Source organism: Heptranchias perlo, chromosome 18 (genome assembly GCF_035084215.1).
Source record: "Heptranchias perlo isolate sHepPer1 chromosome 18, sHepPer1.hap1, whole genome shotgun sequence".
Lineage (NCBI taxonomy): Eukaryota > Metazoa > Chordata > Chondrichthyes > Hexanchiformes > Hexanchidae > Heptranchias > Heptranchias perlo.
In genome coordinates, this window is record NC_090342.1 from 59,964,579 (window position 1) to 59,980,194 (window position 15,616).

The following is a 15,616-nucleotide window of genomic DNA, read 5'->3' on the forward strand; positions in this document are numbered from 1 at the left end:
AGAGTGTATAATAGTGTGTGTGAGAGTGTATAAGAGTGTGTGTGGGAGTGTATAAGAGTGTGTGTGAGTGTATAAGAGTGTGTGAGAGAGTGTAGAAGAGTATGTGTGAGAGTGCATAAGAGTGTGTGTGAGAGTGTATAAGAGTGTGTGTGAGAGTGCATAAGAGTATGTGTGAGATTGTATAACAGTGTGTGTGAGAGTGTATAAGAGTGTGTGTGAGTGTATAAGAGTATGTGTGAGAGTGTATCAGAGTGTGTGTGAGAGTGTATAAGAGTATGTGTGAGAGTGTATAAGAGTGTGTGTGAGAGTGTATAAGAGTGTGTGTGAGTGTATAAGAGTATGTGTGAGAGTGTATCAGAGTGTGTGTGAGAGTGTATAAGAGTATGTGTGAGAGTGTATAAGAGTGTGTGTGAGAGTGTATAAGAGTATGTGTGAGAGTGTATAAGAGTGTGTGTGAGAGTGTATAAGAGTATGTGTGAGAGTGTATCAGAGTATGTGTGAGAGTGTATAAGAGGATGTGTGAGAGTGTATAAGAGTGTGTGTGAGAGTGTATAAGAGTATGTGTGAGAGTGTATAAGAGTGTGTGAGGGTGTATAAGAGTGTGTGTGAGAGTGTATAAGAGTGTGTGTGTGAGTGTATAAGAGTGTGTGTGTGAGTGTATAAGAGTATGTGTGAGAGTGTATAAGAGTGTGTGAGAGTGTATAAGAGTGTGTGTGAGAGTGTATAAGAGTATGTGTGAGAGTGTATAAGAGTGTGTGTGAGAGTGTATAAGAGTGTGTGAGAGTGTATAAGAGTATGTGTGAGAGTGTATAAGAGTGTGTGTGAGAGTGTATAAGAGTATGTGTGAGAGTGTATAAGAGTGTGTGTGAGTGTATAAGAGTATGTGTGAGAGTGTATCAGAGTGTGTGTGAGAGTGTATAAGAGTATGTGTGAGAGTGTATAAGAGTGTGTGTGAGAGTGGATAAGAGTGTGTGTGAGTGTATAAGAGTATGTGTGAGAGTGTATCAGAGTGTGTGTGAGAGTGTATAAGAGTATGTGTGAGAGTGGAGAAGAGTGTGTGTGAGAGTGTATAAGAGTGTGTGTGAGTGTATAAGAGTATGTGTGAGAGTGTATCAGAGTGTGTGTGAGAGTGTAATAAGAGTATGTGTGAGAGTGTATAAGAGTGTGTGTGAGAGTGTATAAGAGTATGTGTGAGAGTGTATAAGAGTGTGTGTGAGAGTGTATCAGAGTGTGTGTGAGTGTGTAAGAGTATGTGTGAGAGTGTATCAGAGTGTGTGTGAGAGTGTATAAGAGTATGTGTGAGAGTGTATAAGAGTGTGTGTGAGAGTGTATCAGAGTGTGTGTGAGAGTGTATAAGAGTATGTGTGAGAGTGTATAAGAGTGTGTGTGAGTGTATAAGAGTGTGTGTGAGTGTATAAGAGTGTGTGTGAGAGTGTATAAGAGTATGTGTGTGAGTGTATAAGAGTATGTGTGAGAGTGTATAAGAGTATGTGTGAGAGTGTATAAGAGTGTGTGTGAGAGTGTATAAGAGTGTGTGTGAGAGTGTATAAGAGTATGTGTGTGAGTGTATAAGAGTATGTGTGAGAGTGTATAAGAGTGTGTGTGAGAGTGTATAAGAGTATGTGTGAGAGTGTATAAGAGTGTGTGAGGGTGTATAAGAGTGTGTGTGAGAGTGTATAAGAGTGTGTGTGTGAGTGTATAAGAGTGTGTGTGTGAGTGTATAAGAGTGTGTGTGAGAGTGTATAAGAGTGTGTGTGTGAGTGTATAAGAGTGTGTGTGAGAGTGTATAAGAGTATGTGTGAGAGTGTATAAGAGTGTGTGAGAGTGTATAAGAGTGTGTGTGAGAGTGTATAAGAGTATGTGTGAGAGTGTATAAGAGTGTGTGTGAGAGTGTATAAGAGTATGTGTGAGAGTGTATAAGAGTGTGTGAGAGTGTATAAGAGTGTGTGTGAGAGTGTATAAGAGTATGTGTGAGAGTGTATAAGAGTGTGTGTGAGAGTGTATAAGAGTATGTGTGAGAGTGTATAAGAGTGTGTGTGAGAGTGTATAAGAGTGTGTGTGGGAGTGTATAAGAGTGTGTGTGAGTGTATAGGAGTGTGTGAGAGAGTGTATAAGAGTATGTGTGAGAGTGTATAAGAGTGTGTGTGAGAGTGTATAAGAGTATGTGTGAGAGTGTATAAGAGTGTGTGTGAGTGTATAAGAGTATGTGTGAGTGGAGAAGAGTATGTGTGAGAGTGTATCAGAGTGTGTGTGAGAGTGTGTAAGAGTATGTGTGAGAATGTATAAGAGTGTGTGTGAGTGCATAAGAGTGTGTGTGAGTGTATAAGAGTGTGTGTGAGAGTGTATAAGAGTATGTGTGAGAGTGTATCAGAGTATGTGTGAGAGTGTATAAGAGTGTGTGTGAGAGTGTATAAGAGTGTGTGTGAGAGTGTATAAGAGTATGTGTGTGAGTGTATAAGAGTATGTGTGAGAGTGTATAAGAGTGTGTGTGAGAGTGTATAAGAGGATGTTTGAGAGTGTATAAGAGTGTGTGTGAGAGTGTATAAGAGTATGTGTGAGAGTGTATAAGAGTGTGTGAGGGTGTATAAGAGTGTGTGTGTGAGTGTATAAGAGTGTGTGTGTGAGTGTATAAGAGTATGTGTGAGAGTGTATAAGAGTGTGTGAGAGTGTATAAGAGTGTGTGTGAGAGTGTATAAGAGTATGTGTGAGAGTGTATAAGAGTGTGTGTGAGAGTGTATAAGAGTGTGTGAGAGTGTATAAGAGTGTGTGTGAGAGTGTATAAGAGTATGTGTGAGAGTGTATAAGAGTGTGTGTGAGAGTGTATAAGAGTATGTGTGAGAGTGTATAAGAGTGTGTGTGAGTGTATAAGAGTATGTGTGAGAGTGTATAAGAGTGTGTGTGAGTGTATAAGAGTATGTGTGAGAGTGTATAAGAGTGTGTGTGAGAGTGTATAAGAGTATGTGTGAGAGTGTATAAGAGTGTGTGTGAGAGTGTATAAGAGTATGTGTGAGAGTGTATAAGAGTGTGTGTGAGTGTATAAGAGTATGTGTGAGAGTGTATAAGAGTGTGTGTGAGAGTGTATAAGAGTGTGTGTGAGTGTATAAGAGTATGTGTGAGAGTGTATCAGAGTGTGTGTGAGAGTGTATAAGAGTATGTGTGAGAGTGTATAAGAGTGTGTGTGAGAGTGTATAAGAGTGTGTGTGAGTGTATAAGAGTATGTGTGAGAGTGTATCAGAGTGTGTGTGAGAGTGAATAAGAGTATGTGTGAGAGTGTATAAGAGTGTGTGTGAGAGTGTATAAGAGTGTGTGTGAGAGTGTATCAGAGTGTGTGTGAGAGTGTATAAGAGTATGTGTGAGAGTGTATCAGAGTGTGTGTGAGAGTGTATCAGAGTGTGTGTGAGAGTGTATAAGAGTATGTGTGAGAGTGTATAAGAGTGTGTGTGAGTGTATAAGAGTGTGTGTGAGTGTATAAGAGTGTGTGTGAGAGTGTATAAGAGTATGTGTGTGAGTGTATAAGAGTATGTGTGAGTGCATAAGAGTATGTGTGTGAGTGTATAAGAGTATGTGTGAGAGTGTATAAGAGTATGTGTGAGAGTGTATAAGAGTGTGTGTGAGAGTGTATCAGAGTATGTGTGTGAGTGTATAAGAGTATGTGTGAGAGTGTATAAGAGTGTGTGTGAGAGTGTATAAGAGTATGTGTGAGAGTGTATAAGAGTGTGTGAGGGTGTATAAGAGTGTGTGTGAGAGTGTATAAGAGTGTGTGTGTGAGTGTATAAGAGTGTGTGTGTGAGTGTATAAGAGTGTGTGTGATAGTGTATAAGAGTATGTGTGAGAGTGTATAAGAGTGTGTGAGAGTGTATAAGAGTGTGTGTGAGAGTGTATAAGAGTATGTGTGAGAGTGTATAAGAGTGTGTGTGAGAGTGTATAAGAGTATGTGTGAGAGTGTATAAGAGTGTGTGTGAGAGTGTATAAGAGTGTGTGTGGGAGTGTATAAGAGTGTGTGTGAGTGTATAAGAGTGTGTGAGAGAGTGTATAAGAGTATGTGTGAGAGTGTATAAGAGTGTGTGTGAGAGTGTATAAGAGTGTGTGTGAGAGTGTATAAGAGTATGTGTGAGAGTGTATAAGAGTGTGTGTGAGAGTGTATAAGAGTGTGTGTGAGTGTATAAGAGTATGTGTGAGAGTGTATCAGAGTGTGTGTGAGAGTGTATAAGAGTATGTGTGAGAGTGTGTAAGAGTGTGTGTGAGAGTGTATAAGAGTGTGTGTGAGAGTGTATAAGAGTGTGTGTGAGAGTGTATAAGAGTATGTGTGAGAGTGTATAAGAGTGTGTGTGAGAGTGTATAAGAGTGTGTGTGAGAGTGTATAAGAGTATGTGTGTGAGTGTATAAGAGTATGTGTGAGAGTGTATAAGAGTGTGTGTGAGAGTGTATAAGAGTGTGTGTGAGAGTGTATCAGAGTGTGTGTGAGTGTATAAGAGTATGTGTGAGAGTGCATCAGAGTGTGTGTGAGAGTGTATAAGAGTGTGTGTGAGAGTGTATAAGAGTGTGTGTGAGTGTATAAGAGTGTGTGTGAGAGTGTATAAGAGTATGTGTGTGAGTGTATCAGAGTATGTGTGAGTGTATAAGAGTGTGTGTGAGAGTGTATAAGAGTATGTGTGTGAGTGTATAAGAGTATGTGAGAGTGTGTATAAGAGTGTGTGTGAGAGTGTATAAGAGTGTGTGAGAGTGTGTATAAGAGTGTGTGTGAGAGTGTATAAGAGTGTGTGAGAGTGTGTAAGAGTGTGTGTGAGAGTGTATAAGAGTGTGTGTGTGAGTGTATAAGAGTGTGTGAGAGTGTGTATAAGAGTGTGTGTGTGAGTGTATAAGAGTGTGTGTGTGAGTGTATAAGAGTGTGTGAGAGTGTGTATAAGAGTGTGTGAGAGTGTATAATAGTGTGTGTGTGAGTGTATAAGAGTGTGTGTGAGAGTGTATAAGAGTGTGTGTGAGAGTGCATAAGAGTGTGTGTGAGAGTGTATAAGAGAGTGTGTGAGAGTGTATAAGAGTATGTGGAGTGTGTGTGAGAGTGTATAAGAGAGTGTGTGAGAGTGTATAAGAGTATGTGTGAGAGTGTATAAGAGTGTGTGTGAGAGTGTATAAGAATATGTGTGAGAGTGTATGAGTGTGTGTGAGAGTGTATAAGAGTGTGTGTGTGAGTGTATAAGAGTATCTGTGAGAGTGTATAAGAGTATGTGTGAGAGTGTATAAGAGTATGTGTGAGAGTGTATAAGAGTGTGTGAGAGTGTATAAGAGTGTGTGTGTGAGTGTATAAGAGTGTGTGTGTGAGTGTATAAGAGTATGTGTGAGAGTGTATAAGAGTGTGTGTGAGAGTGTATAAGAGTGTGTGTGAGAGTGTATAAGAGTGTGTGTGTGAGTGTATAAGAGTATGTGTGAGAGTGTATAAGAGTGTGTGTGAGAGTGTATTAGAGTATGTGTGAGAGTGTATAAGAGTGTGTGTGAGAGTGTATAAGAGTATGTGTGAGAGTGTATAAGAGTGTGTGAGAGTGTATAAGAGTGTGTGTGAGAGTGTATAAGAGTATGTGTGAGAGTGTATAAGAGTGTGTGTGAGAGTGTATAAGAGTATGTGTGAGAGTGTATAAGAGTGTGTGTGAGAGTGTATAAGAGTGTGTGTGGGAGTGTATAAGAGTGTGTGTGAGTGTATAAGAGTGTGTGAGAGAGTGTATAAGAGTGTGTGTGAGAGTGTATAAGAGTGTGTGAGAGAGTGTATAAGAGTGTGTGAGAGAGTGTATAAGAGTGTGTGTGAGAGTGTGTAAGAGTCTGTGTGAGAGTGTATAAGAGTGTGTGTGAGAGTGTATAAGAGTGTGTGTGAGTGTATAAGAGTATGTGTGAGAGTGTATAAGAGTATTTGTGAGAGTGTATAAGAGTATGTGAGAGTGTATAAGAGTATGTGTGAGAGTGTATAAGATTGTGTGTGAGAGTGTATAAGAGTATGTGTGAGAGTGTATAAGAGTGTGTGTGAGAGTGTATAAGAGTATGTGTGAGAGTGTATAAGAGTATGTGTGAGAGTGTATAAGAGTGTGTGTGAGAGTGTATCAGAGTGTGTGTGAGTGTATAAGAGTATGTGTGAGAGTGCATCAGAGTGTGTGTGAGAGTGTATCAGAGTGTGTGTGAGAGTGTATAAGAGTGTGTGTGAGAGTGTATAAGAGTGTGTGTGAGAGTGTATCAGAGTGTGTGTGAGTGTATAAGAGTATGTGTGAGAGTGCATCAGAGTGTGTGTGAGAGTGTATAAGAGTGTGTGTGAGAGTGTATAAGAGTGTGTGTGAGAGTGTATAAGAGTATGTGTGTGAGTGTATCAGAGTATGTGTGAGTGTATAAGAGTGTGTGTGAGAGTGTATAAGAGTATGTGTGTGAGTGTATAAGAGTATGTGAGAGTGTGTATAAGAGTGTGTGTGAGAGTGTATAAGAGTGTGTGAGAGTGTGTATAAGAGTGTGTGTGAGAGTGCATAAGAGTGTGTGAGAGTGTATAAGAGTGTGTGTGAGAGTGTATAAGAGTGTGTGTGTGAGTGTATAAGAGTGTGTGAGAGTGAGTATAAGAGTGTGTGTGAGAGTGTATAAGAGTGTGTGTGTGAGTGTATAAGAGTGTGTGAGAGTGTATAAGAGTGTGTGTGTGAGTGTATAAGAGTGTGTGAGAGTGTATAAGAGTGTGTGTGTGAGTGTATAAGAGTGTGTGTGAGAGTGTATAAGAGTGTGTGTGAGAGTGCATAAGAGTGTGTGTGAGAGTGTATAAGAGAGTGTGTGAGAGTGTATAAGAGTATGTGTGAGATGTATAAGAGTTTGTGTGAGAGTGTATAAGAATATGTGTGAGAGTGTATGAGTGTGTGTGAGAGTGTATAAGAGTGTGTGTGTGAGTGTATAAGAGTATGTGTGAGAGTGTATAAGAGTATGTGTGAGAGTGTATAAGTGTGTGTGTGAGTGTATAAGAGTGTGTGTGTGAGTGTATAAGAGTGTGTGTGAGAGTGTATAAGAGTATGTGTGAGAGTGTATAAGAGTGTGTGAGAGTGTATAAGAGTGTGTGTGAGAGTGTATAAGAGTGTGTGTGTGAGTGTATAAGAGTGTTTGTGAGAGTGTCTAAGAGTATGTGTGAGAGTGTATAAGAGTGTGTGTGAGAGTGTATTAGAGTGTGTGTGAGAGTGTATAAGAGTGTGTGTGAGAGTGTATAAGAGTATGTGTGAGAGTGTATAAGAGTGTGTGTGAGTGTATAAGAGTATGTGTGAGAGTGTATCAGAGTGTGTGTGAGAGTGTATAAGAGTATGTGTGAGAGTGTATAAGAGTGTGTGTGAGAGTGTATCAGAGTGTGTGTGAGAGTGTATAAGAGTATGTGTGAGAGTGTATGAGAGTATGTGTGAGAGTGTATAAGAGTGTGTGTGAGTGTATAAGAGTATGTGTGAGAGTGTATAAGAGTGTGTGTGAGAGTGTATAAGAGTGTGTGTGAGAGTGTATAAGAGTGTGTGTGAGTGTATAAGAGTATGTGTGAAAGTGTATCAGAGTGTGTGTGAGAGTGTATAAGAGTATGTGTGAGAGTGTATAAGAGTATGTGTGTGAGTGTATAAGAGTATGTGTGAGTGTATAAGAGTGTGTGTGAGAGTGTATAAGAGTATGTGTGTGAGTGCATAAGAGTATGTGTGAGTGTATAAGAGTGTGTGTGTGAGTGTATAAGAGTATGTGTGAGAGTGTATAAGAGTGTGTGTGAGAGTGTATAAGAGTATGTGTGAGAGTGTATAAGAGTGTGTGAGGGTGCATAAGATTGTGTGTGAGAGTGTATAAGAGTGTGTGTGAGAGTGTATAAGAGTATGTGTGAGAGTGTATAAGAGTGTGTGTGAGAGTGTATAAGAGTGTGTGTGAGAGTGTATAAGAGTATGTGTGAGAGTGTATAAGAGTGTGTGTGAGTGTATCAGAGTATGTGTGAGAGTGTATCAGAGTGTGTGTGAGAGTGTATCAGAGTATGTGTGAGAGTGTATAAGAGTGTGTGTGAGAGTGTATCAGAGTGTGTGTGAGAGTGTATAAGAGTATGTGTGAGAGTGTATGAGAGTATGTGTGAGAGTGTATAAGAGTGTGTGTGAGTGTATAAGAGTATGTGTGAGAGTGTATCAGAGTGTGTGTGAGAGTGTATAAGAGTATGTGTGAGAGTGTATAAGAGTGTGTGTGAGAGTGTATAAGAGTGTGTGTGAGTGTATAAGAGTATGTGTGAGAGTGTATAAGAGTGTGTGTGAGAGTGTATAAGAGTGTGTGTGTGAGTGTATAAGAGTGTGTGAGAGTGTGTATAAGAGTGTGTGTGAGAGTGTATAAGAGTGTGTGTGTGAGTGTATAAGAGTGTGTGAGAGTGTATAAGAGTGTGTGTGTGAGTGTATAAGAGTGTGTGAGAGTGTATAAGAGTGTGTGTGAGAGTGTATAAGAGTGTGTGTGTGAGTGTATAAGAGTGTGTGTGAGAGTGTATAAGAGTGTGTGTGAGAGTGCATAAGAGTGTGTGTGAGAGTGTATAAGAGAGTGTGTGAGAGTGTATAAGAGTATGTGGAGTGTGTGTGAGAGTGTATAAGAGAGTGTGTGAGAGTGTATAAGAGTATGTGTGAGAGTGTATAAGAGTGTGTGTGAGAGTGTATAAGAATATGTGTGAGAGTGTATGAGTGTGTGTGAGAGTGTATAAGAGTGTGTGTGTGAGTGTATAAGAGTATCTGTGAGAGTGTATAAGAGTATGTGTGAGAGTGTATAAGAGTATGTGTGAGAGTGTATAAGAGTGTGTGAGAGTGTATAAGAGTGTGTGTGTGAGTGTATAAGAGTGTGTGTGTGAGTGTATAAGAGTGTGTGTGAGAGTGTATAAGAGTGTGTGTGAGAGTGTATAAGAGTGTGTGTGTGAGTGTATAAGAGTGTGTGTGTGAGTGTATAAGAGTATGTGTGAGAGTGTATAAGAGTGTGTGTGAGAGTGTATTAGAGTATGTGTGAGAGTGTATAAGAGTGTGTGAGAGTGTATAAGAGTGTGTGTGAGAGTGTATAAGAGTATGTGTGAGAGTGTATAAGAGTGTGTGTGAGAGTGTATAAGAGTATGTGTGAGAGTGTATAAGAGTGTGTGTGAGAGTGTATAAGAGTGTGTGTGGGAGTGTATAAGAGTGTGTGTGAGTGTATAAGAGTGTGTGAGAGAGTGTATAAGAGTGTGTGTGAGAGTGTATAAGAGTGTGTGAGAGAGTGTATAAGAGTGTGTGAGAGAGTGTATAAGAGTGTGTGTGAGAGTGTGTAAGAGTCTGTGTGAGAGTGTATAAGAGTGTGTGTGAGAGTGTATTAGAGTGTGTGTGAGAGTGTATAAGAGTGTGTGTGAGAGTGTATAAGAGTGTGTGTGAGAGTGTATAAGAGTGTGTGTGAGTGTATAAGAGTATGTGTGAGAGTGTATAAGAGTATTTGTGAGAGTGTATCAGAGTATGTGAGAGTGTATAAGAGTATGTGTGAGAGTGTATAAGATTGTGTGTGAGAGTGTATAAGAGTATGTGTGAGAGTGTATAAGAGTGTGTGTGAGAGTGTATAAGAGTATGTGTGAGAGTGTATAAGAGTATGTGTGAGAGTGTATAAGAGTGTGTGTGAGAGTGTATCAGAGTGTGTGTGAGTGTATAAGAGTATGTGTGAGAGTGCATCAGAGTGTGTGTGAGAGTGTATCAGAGTGTGTGTGAGAGTGTATAAGAGTGTGTGTGAGAGTGTATAAGAGTGTGTGTGAGAGTGTATCAGAGTGTGTGTGAGTGTATAAGAGTATGTGTGAGAGTGCATCAGAGTGTGTGTGAGAGTGTATAAGAGTGTGTGTGAGAGTGTATAAGAGTGTGTGTGAGAGTGTATAAGAGTATGTGTGTGAGTGTATCAGAGTATGTGTGAGTGTATAAGAGTGTGTGTGAGAGTGTATAAGAGTATGTGTGTGAGTGTATAAGAGTATGTGAGAGTGTGTATAAGAGTGTGTGTGAGAGTGTATAAGAGTGTGTGAGAGTGTGTATAAGAGTGTGTGTGAGAGTGCATAAGAGTGTGTGAGAGTGTATAAGAGTGTGTGTGAGAGTGTATAAGAGTGTGTGTGTGAGTGTATAAGAGTGTGTGAGAGTGAGTATAAGAGTGTGTGTGAGAGTGTATAAGAGTGTGTGTGAGAGTGTATAAGAGTGTGTGTGAGAGTGCATAAGAGTGTGTGTGAGAGTGTATAAGAGAGTGTGTGAGAGTGTATAAGAGTATGTGTGAGATGTATAAGAGTTTGTGTGAGAGTGTATAAGAATATGTGTGAGAGTGTATGAGTGTGTGTGAGAGTGTATAAGAGTGTGTGTGTGAGTGTATAAGAGTATGTGTGAGAGTGTATAAGAGTATGTGTGAGAGTGTATAAGAGTGTGTGAGAGTGTATAAGAGTGTGTGTGTGAGTGTATAAGAGTGTGTGTGTGAGTGTATAAGAGTGTGTGTGAGAGTGTATAAGAGTATGTGTGAGAGTGTATAAGAGTGTGTGAGAGTGTATAAGAGTGTGTGTGAGAGTGTATAAGAGTGTGTGTGTGAGTGTATAAGAGTGTTTGTGAGAGTGTCTAAGAGTATGTGTGAGAGTGTATAAGAGTGTGTGTGAGAGTGTATTAGAGTGTGTGTGAGAGTGTATAAGAGTGTGTGTGAGAGTGTATAAGAGTATGTGTGAGAGTGTATAAGAGTGTGTGTGAGTGTATAAGAGTATGTGTGAGAGTGTATCAGAGTGTGTGTGAGAGTGTATAAGAGTATGTGTGAGAGTGTATAAGAGTGTGTGTGAGAGTGTATCAGAGTGTGTGTGAGAGTGTATGAGAGTATGTGTGAGAGTGTATAAGAGTGTGTGTGAGTGTATAAGAGTATGTGTGAGAGTGTATAAGAGTGTGTGTGAGAGTGTATAAGAGTGTGTGTGAGAGTGTATAAGAGTGTGTGTGAGTGTATAAGAGTATGTGTGAAAGTGTATCAGAGTGTGTGTGAGAGTGTATAAGAGTATGTGTGAGAGTGTATAAGAGTATGTGTGTGAGTGTATAAGAGTATGTGTGAGTGTATAAGAGTGTGTGTGAGAGTGTATAAGAGTATGTGTGTGAGTGCATAAGAGTATGTGTGAGTGTATAAGAGTGTGTGTGTGAGTGTATAAGAGTATGTGTGAGAGTGTATAAGAGTGTGTGTGAGAGTGTATAAGAGTATGTGTGAGAGTGTATAAGAGTGTGTGAGGGTGCATAAGATTGTGTGTGAGAGTGTATAAGAGTGTGTGTGAGAGTGTATAAGAGTATGTGTGAGAGTGTATAAGAGTGTGTGTGAGAGTGTATAAGAGTGTGTGTGAGAGTGTATAAGAGTATGTGTGAGAGTGTATAAGAGTGTGTGTGAGTGTATCAGAGTATGTGTGAGAGTGTATCAGAGTGTGTGTGAGAGTGTATAAGAGTATGTGTGAGAGTGTATAAGAGTGTGTGTGAGAGTGTATCAGAGTGTGTGTGAGAGTGTATAAGAGTATGTGTGAGAGTGTATGAGAGTATGTGTGAGAGTGTATAAGAGTGTGTGTGAGTGTATAAGAGTATGTGTGAGAGTGTATCAGAGTGTGTGTGAGAGTGTATAAGAGTATGTGTGAGAGTGTATAAGAGTGTGTGTGAGAGTGTATAAGAGTGTGTGTGAGTGTATAAGAGTATGTGTGAGAGTGTATAAGAGTGTGTGTGAGAGTGTATAAGAGTGTGTGTGAGAGTGTATCAGAGTGTGTGTGAGAGTGTATAAGAGTGTGTGTGAGAGTGTATAAGAGTATGTGTGTGAGTGTATAAGAGTGTGTGTGAGAGTGTATAAGAGTGTGTGTGAGAGTGTATAAGAGTGTGTGTGAGAGTGTATAAGAGTGTGTGTGAGAGTGGAAAGAGTGTGTGTGAGAGTGTACAAGAGTATGTGTGAGAGTGTATAAGAGTGTGTGTGAGAGTGTATAAGAGTGTGTGTGAGTGTATAAGAGTATGTGTGAGAGTGTATCAGAGTGTGTGTGAGAGTGTATAAGAGTATGTGTGAGAGTGTATAAGAGTGTGTGTGAGAGTGTATAAGAGTGTGTGTGAGTGTATAAGAGTATGTGTGAGAGTGTATAAGAGTGTGTGTGAGAGTGTATAAGAGTGTGTGTGAGAGTGTATAAGAGTGTGTGTGAGAGTGTATCAGAGTGTGTGTGAGAGTGTATAAGAGTGTGTGTGAGAGTGTATAAGAGTGTGTGTGAGAGTGTATAAGAGTATGTGTGTGAGTGTATAAGAGTGTGTGTGAGAGTGTATAAGAGTGTGTGTGAGTGTATAAGAGTATGTGTGAGAGTGTATCAGAGTGTGTGTGAGAGTGTATAAGAGTATGTGTGAGAGTGCATAAGAGTGTGTGTGAGTGGATAAGAGTGTGTGTGAGTGTATAAGAGAGTGTGTGAGAGTGTATAAGAGTATGTGTGTGAGTGTATAAGAGTATGTGTGAGTGTATAAGAGTGTGTGTGAGAGTGTATAAGAGTATGTGTGTGAGTGTATAAGAGTATGTGTGAGAGTGTATAAGAGTGTGTGTGAGAGTGTATAAGAGTGTGTGTGAGAATGTATAAGAGTATGTGTGAGAGTGTATAAGAGTGTGTGTGAGAGTGTATAAGAGTGTGTGTGAGAGTGTATAAGAGTGTGTGTGAGTGTATAAGAGTATGTGTGAGAGTGTATCAGAGTGTGTGTGAGAGTGTATAAGAGTGTGTGTGAGTGTATCAGAGTGTGTGTGAGAGTGTATAAGAGTATGTGTGAGAGTGTATAAGAGTATGTGTGAGAGTGTATAAGAGTGTGTGTGAGAGTGTATAAGAGTGTGTGAGGGTGTATAAGAGTGTGTGTGAGAGTGTATAAGAGTGTGTGTGTGAGTGTATAAGAGTGTGTGTGAGAGTGTATAAGAGTGTGTGTGTGTGTGAGTGTGTAAGAGTGTGTGAGAGAGTGTGAGTGAGTGTGGGTGTGAGAGTGAGTGTGTGAGAGTGAGTGTGAGTGAGTGTCAGAGTGGATGCAAGTGAGTGTGGGTGTGAGAGTGAGTGTGAGTGAGTGAGTGTGAGAGTGAGTGTGAGTGAGTGTAAGTGCGTCTGAGAGTGTGTGAGAGTGTGTGTGAGAGTGTATAAGAGTGGGTGTGTGAGTGTATAAGAGTGTGTGTGAGTGTATAAGAGTGGGTGTGTGAGTGTATAAGAGTATGTGTGAGTGTATAAGAGTGTGTGTGAGAGTGTATAAGAGTGTGTGTGAGAGTGTATAAGAGTATGTGTGAGTGTATAAGAGTGTGTGTGAGTGTATAAGAGTATGTGTGAGTGTATAAGAGTGTGTGTGAGAGTGTATAAGAGTGTGTGTGAGAGTGTATAAGAGTGTGTGTGAGAGTGTATAAGAGTATGTGTGTGAGTGTATCAGAGTATGTGTGAGTGTATAAGAGTGTGTGTGAGAGTGTATAAGAGTATGTGTGTGAGTGTATAAGAGTATGTGAGAGTGTGTATAAGAGTGTGTGTGAGAGTGTATAAGAGTGTGTGAGAGTGTGTATAAGTGTGTGTGAGAGTGCATAAGAGTGTGTGAGAGTGTATAAGAGTGTGTGTGAGAGTGTATAAGAGTGTGTGTGTGAGTGTATAAGAGTGTGTGAGAGTGAGTATAAGAGTGTGTGTGAGAGTGTATAAGAGTGTGTGTGTGAGTGTATAAGAGTGTGTGAGAGTGTATAAGAGTGTGTGTGTGAGTGTATAAGAGTGTGTGAGAGTGTATAAGAGTGTGTGTGTGAGTGTATAAGAGTGTGTGTGAGAGTGTATAAGAGTGTGTGTGAGAGTGCATAAGAGTGTGTGTGAGAGTGTATAAGAGAGTGTGTGAGAGTGTATAAGAGTATGTGTGAGATGTATAAGAGTTTGTGTGAGAGTGTATAAGAATATGTGTGAGAGTGTATGAGTGTGTGTGAGAGTGTATAAGAGTGTGTGTGTGAGTGTATAAGAGTATGTGTGAGAGTGTATAAGAGTATGTGTGAGAGTGTATAAGAGTGTGTGAGAGTGTATAAGAGTGTGTGTGTGAGTGTATAAGAGTGTGTGTGTGAGTGTATAAGAGTGTGTGTGAGAGTGTATAAGAGTATGTGTGAGAGTGTATAAGAGTGTGTGAGAGTGTATAAGAGTGTGTGTGAGAGTGTATAAGAGTGTGTGTGTGAGTGTATAAGAGTGTTTGTGAGAGTGTCGAAGAGTATGTGTGAGAGTGTATAAGAGTGTGTGTGAGAGTGTATTAGAGTGTGTGTGAGAGTGTATAAGAGTGTGTGTGAGAGTGTATAAGAGTATGTGTGAGAGTGTATAAGAGTGTGTGTGAGTGTATAAGAGTATGTGTGAGAGTGTATCAGAGTGTGTGTGAGAGTGTATAAGAGTATGTGTGAGAGTGTATAAGAGTGTGTGTGAGAGTGTATCAGAGTGTGTGTGAGAGTGTATAAGAGTATGTGTGAGAGTGTATGAGAGTATGTGTGAGAGTGTATAAGAGTGTGTGTGAGTGTATAAGAGTATGTGTGAGAGTGTATAAGAGTGTGTGTGAGAGTGTATAAGAGTGTGTGTGAGAGTGTATAAGAGTGTGTGTGAGTGTATAAGAGTATGTGTGAAAGTGTATCAGAGTGTGTGTGAGAGTGTATAAGAGTATGTGTGAGAGTGTATAAGAGTATGTGTGTGAGTGTATAAGAGTATGTGTGAGTGTATAAGAGTGTGTGTGAGAGTGTATAAGAGTATGTGTGTGAGTGCATAAGAGTATGTGTGAGTGTATAAGAGTGTGTGTGTGAGTGTATAAGAGTATGTGTGAGAGTGTATAAGAGTGTGTGTGAGAGTGTATAAGAGTATGTGTGAGAGTGTATAAGAGTGTGTGAGGGTGCATAAGATTGTGTGTGAGAGTGTATAAGAGTGTGTGTGAGAGTGTATAAGAGTATGTGTGAGAGTGTATAAGAGTGTGTGTGAGAGTGTATAAGAGTGTGTGTGAGAGTGTATAAGAGTATGTGTGAGAGTGTATAAGAGTGTGTGTGAGTGTATCAGAGTATGTGTGAGAGTGTATCAGAGTGTGTGTGAGAGTGTATAAGAGTATGTGTGAGAGTGTATAAGAGTGTGTGTGAGAGTGTATCAGAGTGTGTGTGAGAGTGTATAAGAGTATGTGTGAGAGTGTATGAGAGTATGTGTGAGAGTGTATAAGAGTGTGTGTGAGTGTATAAGAGTATGTGTGAGAGTGTATCAGAGTGTGTGTGAGAGTGTATAAGAGTATGTGTGAGAGTGCATAAGAGTGTGTGTGAGAGTGTATAAGAGTGTGTGTGAGTGTATAAGAGTGTGTGTGAGAGTGTATAAGAGTGTGTGTGAGAGTGTATAAGAGTGTGTGTGAGAGTGTATAAGAGTGTGTGTGAGAGTGTATAAGAGTGTGTGTGAGAGTGTATAAGAGTGTGTGTGAGAGTGGAAAGAGTGTGTGTGAGAGTGTACAAGAGTATGTGTGAGAGTGTATAAGAGTGTGTGTGAGAGTGTATAAGAGTGTGTGTGAGTGTATAAGAGTATGTGTGAGAGTGTATCAGAGTGTGTGTGAGAGTGTATAAGAGTATGTGTGAGAGTGTATAAGAGTGTGTGTGAGAGTGTATAAGAGTGTGTGTGAGTGTA

At 40.0% G+C, this 15,616-nt stretch overlaps 1 protein-coding gene across 2 annotated transcripts in view; it reads right to left on the reverse strand.

The window, feature by feature from the left end:
• The window catches only part of LOC137334900 (aldo-keto reductase family 1 member D1-like), a 216,747-nt gene that overhangs the window by 135,020 nt on the left and 66,111 nt on the right, over positions 1 to 15,616 (reverse strand). The window lies entirely within an intron of this gene.